This window comes from Cervus canadensis, chromosome 1, assembly GCF_019320065.1.
Source record: "Cervus canadensis isolate Bull #8, Minnesota chromosome 1, ASM1932006v1, whole genome shotgun sequence".
In the NCBI taxonomy this organism is placed as follows: Eukaryota; Metazoa; Chordata; class Mammalia; order Artiodactyla; family Cervidae; genus Cervus; species Cervus canadensis.
The window spans coordinates 34,093,585-34,103,690 of NC_057386.1; the positions used below are offsets into that span (position 1 = coordinate 34,093,585).

The 10,106-nt window shown below is 45.8% G+C and overlaps 1 non-coding gene across 1 annotated transcript; it reads right to left on the minus strand.

The window, feature by feature from the left end:
- Positions 1 to 9,764: 9,764 nt before the first annotated feature.
- Positions 9,765 to 9,838, minus strand: TRNAL-CAA. The gene has a single exon. It is a non-coding gene; the product is annotated as a tRNA-Leu (tRNA).
- Positions 9,839 to 10,106: the final 268 nt, after the last annotated feature.

Genomic DNA, 10,106 nt, shown 5'->3' on the forward strand with positions numbered 1-10,106 from the left:
AATGTTTCCATTACAGTTTCTGAAATATTCAATATCATGTGTTCTCTCTGGAGAGTGTGTAACCCACTCCTTTTATTCCTTTCATTTTTGCTTACCGAGCATCCCATCTCTGTCTCCAAAACTGCTGTCATTGTCCTGGAGGGAGGCAAGAGAGGGAGGAAGAGGGAGTTCCAGCCTGTAAACTGGCTGTTCCTCAGGAAGTGGAACAAGATTTGGATTTGGGAGCAAGGCCTGACTCTGGTTCTTTGGGTCACTTAGCTATTTTAAAGGTTTCCCTGTGACTCTGGTGACTCTGGACTGTAGTCCGCCAGGGTCCTCTGTCCATGGGGATTCTCCAGGCAAGAATACTGGAGTGGGTTGCCATGCCCTCCTCCAGGGGATCTTCCCAGCCCAGGTATCCCACATTGCGGGCGGATTCTTTACTGTCTGAGCCACTAGCGAACCCAAGAGTACTGGAGTTGGTAGCCTATCCTGTCTCCAGGAGATCTTCCCTGACCCAGGAATCAAACGGGTCTCCTGCATTGCAGGAAGATTCTTTACCAGCTGAGCTCTCAGGGAAGCCCATGTAGCCACAGTTTCCCCAGGTTCTGATGTTTAACAATGAATGTGTTGGTCAAGCTTACTGCACCTACTTGTTTTCATCCCATTTGGCAGGGCACGGTCAGTATTCCAAATAATATTTTGTTTTAAGATTGTTTTAAGAAGCATGCTTGTTTTAATGTTCTGGCTCGGAGGAGCACGTCCATGTCAGTTCACATTTTGCAGGAAATTATATCTGTGTTCTGCCTGCACTGGGCCAGGCTCTGGGATCCCCATGTTTTCAACCTGTACTCAGGAAAACACTTCCATCCATTTGAAAATTTGAGCTGCTTGCCCACAGCATCCTGATGTCTGTCTTGAGGTGCAAGCAGCCAAAACCATAGACATTATCCCAGTTGCAGCCAAACCACAGCTCTGGGCAAGACCATGATTATGTTTACTCTTGGTTTCCACACCATGATGCTGGCTACCTTTATTTTGGCAACCTTGACTGCCAGGTCTTTAGGGATCTGTTGACAGTGACCCAATATCTGGAATGTAATGGACGGTTTGTTGACTGTGTTTATTTGAGCGGTTTATAATCTGGTCAAGGAGACTAAATGTGAGCAAGAAAATGATAGAATACAAAGTTCTCTCCAGGTCAGAGCAAGCTGAGTGGTACAGGCAGTTTGTGGAAGTTGAGATGGGAAAGACAGCTCACTAAAATACGGTTGGATTATTTTTCCCTCAAGACTACCTTGTATAAATATGTTTTATACCACTTTTTATCAACTTCTCTTGTCTAGATCAGTCTTTTAAAATGTGATGAATTTTAGATTTTATTCAGAGAATTGCCCACTAATCTCATCTGTGCTACACATGCTAGCTTCTTTTTATTTATTTTTTTATTAGCTGCTTTTTAAACACTGTAAAGTGGGATTCTTTTTGTGTCCATCTCTCAGATAAGAAGACTGGGTTTGGGCACAGTTAGGATTCCAACTCAGGTCAACTTGACTGAAGCCCAGACTGTTTCATGCCTTTAGGATGTCAGGATTCATCTTTCCTTCTAGAAAACCATATTGCCTTCTCGTCACGTGATTCTGCCTCTCGTTTCTGGCCTCTTCCAAAGCTGTCCTGAGAAGAAATGAGAGCCACTGCTTGTGTGCCTCCTCCAGGATCACAAGCCAAAGTCATCCAGACCACCTGCCAGCCAGCTTTCTGTATGTATGTGTATGTGTGTGTCGCTCAGTCATGTCTGACTCTGCTACCCCATGGATTGTGGCCTGCCAGGCTTCTCTGTCCATGGAATTTTCCAGGTAAGAATACTAGAGTGGGTTAACCATTCCCGTCTCCAGGGAATCTTCCCAACCCAGGCATCAAACCCAGATCTGCACTGCAGGCAGATTCTTTACCATCTGAACCACCTGGGAAGCCCCAAAGTATCTGTAGCTCCCTCAGTTTGGACATTTCTACAATTTTATCCTTGGTTGCCTTGGAAATTCAGGCCAGCAGCCTCTGCCTCATTATACAAATTCTCACTCCTCCCACCCACTTCTGTCTCTCTTGAAAGGCAAGAGGAGATGGTGGCATCATCGGGATAGTATATCTCTCCTAAAGGTCTGGTCACCAGATGGGTGTTGTAGAAACTGTTTCTCTCATCATCCTAAACAGTCCCACAGTTGTAGGCCCCGACATCAACCTGTCATGCCTCATCAATGAGCCCTGATAGCCTCATCAATGAGGATTTTCACTTTGACTCCTCCAGGTCCTTTCCTGTGTTCCCTCTGCCACTGGACCTGGAAAAGGACTGTGTGTTGGGATACCTGGGAAAGTCTTGCCCTGAGCTCCTATAGTTCTTAGGATGTAGCTGGAGTCCTGCTCGATGCCCTAGGCACATGGACCAGCCTGAAAAGTTCTCCTGCCTAACGAGCTAAGCTGCTTTCAAATGACCATGGAAATGGTTCTGGGTGTTCTTGCAGAGACTTTTCAGTGAGAGAGGAGAAATAGGCTCTGGTGTCTCCCAAGTCCAGGGCCCCACCCCCCAAAGGTCAGGGCTGCAAACTTTGGAACACAGACCTGGGTACCACACTCATCACTAGTTAGCTGTGTGTCTCTAACTAAGTCACCCCCTCTGGGTCTCAGTTTCGTTCTTTGTAAATCGGACTAATAATGCAGTGGAAAGATTTAAGAAGATAATAGATGCAAAGGGCCTGGCACATATTAAGGGCTCAAGGTTGGTACCTTCCCTTTTCCCTTGTTCTGAACTGGCAATGAAGACTGGGGAAGAAGGGTTAGGGAGGTGCCGCAAAACGAAGTCGGATCCCCCAGAACGTACCTCTGCGACTCCTGGCACCCTCTATCCACCAAAACCTCTCCCCCAAGCCCCGTTGTTCCACTGTTGTCCGCCAGAGGGAGAAAGGGTGCACGTTCCCTCGCTGGCCGCCTTGCCTTGCGCGTTCACAGAGCCTTGCGAGAGTGCGGCCATGAGCGTTCTTGAGTCTCCAGGGGCGGGGCGCGCAGGCGCAGAAGGCTGGGCACGACGCGGCTGTGGGCAGGGCGTCCCATTCCCGCGTCCCAGGAGCTGCACCGGGTTGATCTTACCCGCTTCTGGGGCACCGGAGGGCGGTTTGGGGCTGATGTGTAGGGCTGGGGGCCTTGCGGGCATTTCTTCCTCCGAGACTAGCTTTAATCTTCGTTTTCCAGAAGAAATGACCTGACTTTCTTCAGAGTTAATATTTCCTTCCCCATCATGGATGATCAGGAATTCCAAAGAAAAGGTAGAGGAGGGACCTTCATTGAGCACCTTCTGCCATAGGGGCAGCGATGCCCACATACTAGAGGAACTTTTGGAATGGGATTTGCTTTGTTCGAAATTTAGCAAATACAGAAAAACGGAAGAAAACAGAAATCATCCACATTTCCTCACCACAAAAGATCCCTCTTGTCTCCTATAAATGTACCCTAGAATGTTTGTTCAACAAGTATTTATTGAACACCTACCTATCTGTCTGCTCAGCAGGTTAGGTTATGTGGGACTGCAGAGGGAAAAGAAAACTGCAGGAGAGGACTGGAACCAGACCTCAGATCTCAGACTCCAGCCTGCTACTGTTTCTATTGTTTGTGATAACCAAATGTGGCTCAGGCTTTAAATGAAATGCTCACATTGTTGAGTTTCAGAGAATTCATCCTGGAGGGGAAAAGTCTACAAATTTAATCAAAGTTGAGTTCTCAGATCATAATTGATGTTAACTCATTCTTACTAAGGAGATCACTTGTAAACATAATGAATAGCCTTTGGCTATGCCATAATTTTGAAAAATATTTACTTATTTGGCTGCAGCGGGTCTTGGTTGTGGCTGGAGGGATCTTCACTGCAGCACCAGTACCCTCTCTAGGCCCCTGAGGCATGTGGGATCTTAATTTCCTGACCAGGGATCAGACCAGCGTCCCCTGCACTGGAAGGTGACTTCTTAACCCCTGGACCACCAGGAAAGTCCTATATCATAACTTTTAGTAGATAACAGAATTTATATTGCAAAGTAACTAAATATGTTTAATAAATATGGTAAAATGTCAGATGGATTCTTATCTTTGTTAAATTCCAGGGCGTCCACACTTGAATTAGCTCCAGAGAAAGTTTGCCCAGAACCAGGCAGACTCCTGTCACACCTGTGATGGAGGAACCACCCAGTTTGTTTTCTGTATGGTTCAGGACACCTTCATCATGCTTCAGTCATGAAACGGGCAGAATGTGGGATGATGAGACCAGGACCCAGCTAAAAGTCCTTACTGCAGACTACATGGTTGGGGAAAGGTCTTTGAATCCCCAAACCTAGGGATTCACCATGAATTTTCACAAAAAAGCAAAATTGGGAAACAAGGCATGTGGTAGCCCTGGGGAGGGAATAATGGTGGGAGAATAAGCAAGGGGGTGCAGTGGGATCCAACATGCCCACCTCACCTGAAGAATCCATGTGCTGCTTTTTTTTAATTAAAATTTTTTTCTGATTGCACTGGGTCTTTGTTGCTGTGTATGGCTTTCTCTAGTTGTCACCTAGAGACATTAGTTGGGCTACATTAGTTGCAGAGCAGGGGCTCTAGAGCTCCTACTTCAGTAGTTTTGGCACCCAGGCTTAGTTGTCTCACAGTATATGTGGTCTTCTGGGGCCAGGGATTGAACCTGGTGTCTCATGTACTGGCAGGTGGATTCTTATCCACTGAACTGCCAGGGGAGTCCTCCCTGTGGTTCTTGGTGGATGGCCTCATGGTGCATAAACAGCCCTGCCTAACTCGGTAGCACCCACTGAGTTCCCCAGAAACAGGGCATCCTGGGGAATTAGCACTTCTTTTTTTTCCCCTCTAATTTGAAAGATTTTTATTTTTATTTTGGAACTGCACTTCCTGGATAGGGAGTGAGTGAGTTCAGGGGGCCTAACACTGTTCTCATTCTGCAGCCACCAAAGATGATGGTTCCATAATATCCAGTCCAGGTAGGTGGGAGGGGCAAGTGGTAAAGAGTCTCCCATCTCCTGGTTTTCCCCTTCCCCTAATTTCCTTAGTAGCCATGGATAGACATATCCGATACCTGGAATCCTAGACAATTGCTAGGGTTCCTGTGTTGTAGATTTCATAGCAGCATATAACATTCTGATATTGTAGGTCTGTAGGCAGCAGTTGCCCAGGTGGCACAGTTGCTAAAGAATCCTCCTGCCAATGCAGGAGACATGGGTGTGATCCTTTGGTTGGGAAGATCCTCTGAGCAACTGAACACACACAGGGAAGGTGGACCCAAAAGCCTCATAGCCTTGTGAGGACTGGCCTTGGGGTAGGTACCATGAAGGACCTTAATTTGTGAACCATTTTCCATGGGGTAAGCCCTTCGTAATGATTTTGATGACTTATCCCACCTCTGTGTCACCTAAGATGGTGATCACAGGGGCATGCTGCCATCTTCCTGCTCTTTGCCTTCTGCTCTAGCAGCCCTGGTGGTTTAGACGGTGAACAATCTGCCTGCAGTGCAGGAAACACAGGTTTGATACTTGGGTGGGGAAGATCTCCTGGATTAGGAAATGGCAACCCACTCCAGTATTCTTGCCTGGGAAATCCCATGGACAGAGGAGTCTGGCAGGCTACAGACCATAGGGTCACAAAAGAGTTGAACAAGGCAGTGAGTAAGTGACAGTATCTTCCATCAGAAACTCATAACCTTTGGAACTCAAATCTCAGAGAGGCCTTGCACTGCCACTTATAGCAGCATTGACTTGGGAACTTTAATGAACTTTGGAGAACATTTAATCCATCATCTTTTTTTTAAAATTTCTTTCTTTTTTCCCTTAAATCCTAATTCTCTCTTTTATAAAAATAATTTTATTTATTTATTTTTGGTTGTGCTGGGTCTGCATTGCTGTGCATGGGCTTTCTCTAGATGCGGTGAGCAGGGGCTGCTCTTTGATGCAGTGCACGGGCTTCTCTTGTGGTACCCAGACCCCAGGCATAAGGGCTCCAGTAGTTGCACCTGCTGGGCTCAGTAGTCCTGCCACACAGCCTTAGTTGCCCTGCGGTATGAGGGATCTTCCTCGACCAGGGATTGAATCCATGTCCCCTGCATTGGCAGGCAGTTCCTATCCACTGTGCTACCAGGGAGATCCTAATCCGTTATCTTATTGTATTTATTTTTTAAAAGATTTACGGAGGATCTACTGCTTAGGATACATTTTCCTATGTATTTTGGATGGCACAAAGGCATATTAAATATCTCTTTCTTCCCCTCCTCCCTTTTTACTGGCACTCTCTGCCTCCCATCAAATTGTTTATGGTTCTTTATAGACACCACCCTGTTTTCTGCCTCTGCGTTTTTCCTGGAAGGTGCTCCACACCTCACAGCCCCCTTTGATTGGCTGCCTCCTGTCACTGAGCATCTCAGCTTAACTGCTCTCATCTCAGGAAACCTCAATTCTCTCAGTCTGGGCTGGGGACCCTTTTCTTTTTCAGCTTACCCTGGGCACATCTCCATCACTACTTGTAGTACCATGTGATGATGCAGTTATGAATTTGTGTTTGTCATCTCCCCTTGACTCTGGCCTCTCTGTGATTATGGACTAAACCTTTTATCTTTGAGTCAGACCCAGATTCTCCTCTAATAAACACTAGCAGGAGAGAGAAGCCATCATGAGGCTTATAAAAGGGGTATATCAAGGTGGGTGTGGCAGAGATCATAAGAGCAGTAAACGACTAGCATCAAATCACTCTCAGCTTCTTGGCACCAGGCCAGAGCTAGAAATTCACCTCCAGATAAGGAAGCAGCCCAGGAAGGAGTCACTTCCTTCCAAACTAAAGCCCTTGAGTCCCAGGGAGGTTTCGTCAAGCACAAAAGCATGAGTCATCTCCAGGTGAGTGTTCTGACGAACAAGGCAGTGAAGAGTAGGGGAGGGATCCCAAGGTGGGGGATCAGGGGATCTGGTCCTGGTTCATGCTTTGTTCCATCTGATCCACTGTGGTCCACCAGGATACCCACTGGCTGGATGGGACTCCCTAATGTCATTCCTTTTTTTTTGGCCTAGAACTGCTTCTGTCCTTCCCCAGATATCTTCTGGTCAGAATACTGCTGTCCTTAGGCTTCCCTGGTGGCTCAGTGATAAAGCATGTACCTGTCAGTGCAGGAAACATGGGTTCGATCCCTGGTGAGCGAAGATCCCATGTGCCTCAGAGCAACTGAGTCCTCTGCACTACAACTGTTGAGCCTGCGCTCCAGGGTCTGGGAGCCACAACTACTGAAGCCCGCGCACCTTAGAGTCTCTGCTCTGCAGCAAGAGAAGCCACTGCAGTGAGAAGCCCGTGCACCGCGACTAGAATATAGCCCCCGCTTACCACAACTAGAGAAGAGCCCACATAGTAACAGTGAGCCAGCACAGCCAAAAATAAATAAAATATATATCTATATATGTAAGAATACTGCTATCCTTTTAGATCCAGCTCAGATCCCATCTCCTGAGTGAAGCCTTCATCTTCCAATCCAGATGTGAAGTGAGAGTGTCACCTGTTTGCTCTGAACCCCTATGTAAAAATGTATATACCTTTCTTAGGAAGGGGCTTCCCCAGTTGCTCAGATGGTAAAGAATCTGATGTGGGAGACCTGAGTTCATTCCCTGGATTGGGAACATCCCCTGAAGAAGGGCATGGCAACTCACTCCAGTATTCTTGCCTGGGAAATCACATGGACAGAGGAGTCTGGCAGGCTACAGACCATAGGGTCACAAAGAGGTGGGCATTACTGAAGCGATTTAGCATGCATGCCTGCTCTTAGGAAACTTCATTTTGTTCTGCTTCACCATTTTCTTATGAGTTTATCTTGTTTCTCCTACTAAATTACCCCCATTAATTTTTCCCTCCTTGAGAGCAAAGATCATATTTGTGGAGCTTCTTTATTACCTACTTTATGGCAGATGCTCAAATATTTGTTGACTGAAAGATTCCCTTTTATTCAGTAAAGAGTTGTGGCCCATGCATGGACTCTGAGCCACTCATTAGCTGTGTGACTCTGGGCAAGTTACTTAATCTCTCTGTTCATCAGCTTCCCCAGCAGTAAATGGGAATAGTAGTACCTACTGAACAAGGCTGTATTGAGTCAGTGAGCACTTAGCCTGGCTAGTGCTAGTCCAGAGTGCGTTACTCTCTCAGTCGTGTTCAACTCTTTGCAGCCTGATGGACTATAGCCTGCCGGACTCCTCTGTCCATGGAATTCTCCAGGCAAGAATACTGGAGTGGGTTGCCATTTCCTTCTCCGGGGGATCTTCCCGACCTTGTGATCGAACACGGGTCTCCCGCATTGCAGGCAGATTCCTTACCGTCTGAGCCACCAGGGAAGCCTGGTGCTAGTTCAGTCTTCCTTCAAAATATCAGAGCAGGATATACTGTTATTAGTATTGAAACACCAGTGGGTAATTGGAATTTTCCCCTCCCTGGTTTAGTGGCTTCTTCCCTCATACCCAAGTCTGATGTGGCCGAACCACTAGTGAGATGTGAGAGCTTTATTTATTTTTAAAATTAATTAATTAATTTTTGCCTGTGCTGGGTCTTCATTGCGGCGTGAGGGCTGTCTCCAGTTGCTGTGAGCAAGGGCTGCTCCTTGTGGTGGCTTCTCTTGTTGCAGGGCATGGGCTCTAGAGCACATGGGCTCAGTAGTTGTGGCACGAGGGCTTAGCTGCCCCAAAGCATGTGGAATCTTCCCAGACCAGGAGTTGAACCCATGTTTCTTGCGTTGGCAGGTGGCTCCTTAACCACTGTGCCACCAGGGAAGTCCAGAGAACTTTACATTGTCCTAGGTATTTGCCTGGATTCCTTGGTTTAGGTTTATCTTGGAAAAATGATTCTACATTGTGTTTTCCAGTTAATCTCAGAGATTTATCTGTTAATTTGCACTTGTTCTGTTTTTACAAGAAGGAATGCCTTTAGCTGGGTTTCTGAGAACCCACAGAGGTTATTTTATTAGTGAAGTTAAGTAGAAATAGAGCAGTCATGTTACAGAAGGTTTATAATGACACGTACCCACTCAGGTCCCTGAATAAAGTCAACGTCCTGTGGTGATTAACACACTTTTCAACTTAAGTGAAATGAAGACAGTTTTCTATACCAAGCAGTCAAACAAACGTAGATTCCTGTAACAGTCACAAGCTCTGGGTTACAGCAAATGATACTTAGAATTATGAAAACAGCCCTTCTAATATTGATGGAAAAAGCTCTTAGACCTTTTAGGAAAACTAAAAGAAGGACCTACTGTATAGCACAGGGAACTATCCTTAGTCTTTTGTAATAACCTATAAGGGAAAAGAATCTGAAAAAGAATATGTATATTCAGCTTTCATATATAAATATGTGTGTAACTGAATCACTTTGCTGTACACGTTAAATTAATATAATTAACACAACATCAACTGTACTTCAATTGAAGAAAATGAATAAAATGAGAAGGTAAAAAACAAAAAAGAAAATGAAAAGATTTTGAATCCCAGTTTTAGCAGGACAGGATACAGACTAAATAGTAAATAAAGATTTAACATATTTTGTGGCCTCTAATATGTAGACATTTCCTCACCTATTTCTATTTCAAAAATATTTATTTTATGTACTTACTTGGCTGCACCAGGTCTTAGTTGCAGCACGCAGGATCTTTGATCTTCTTTGTGGCATCTGGAAACTTTAGTAGTGTCATGCAAACTCGTAGTTACAGGATGTGGGATCTATAATAGTTCCCTGACCAGGGGTTGAACCCGGGGCCCCCTGTATTTTGAGTACAGAGTCCTAGCCACTGAACCACCAGGGAAGTCCCTCCTCACCTATTTTCTTATCTTTCTGAAAAACCAAGGTTAATGACTACCCAGGACTTGCCTTTCTCAAGCACTTCTATCTAAGCCAGAGGTATCTGGTATATAGGTTTTTTAATTCCACCGGGTGAGGTTGGACTATCAGATGGAAGAAGTTGAGATGCTGCAGAGAGAAGGGGTCAGATGAGGTAACTAGTGGAGTGAAAGGGAGAAGCAACATGTTGCTCTGATCGTGTTTCTCTGCTTGCTGTCAAGCACAGTGAAGCT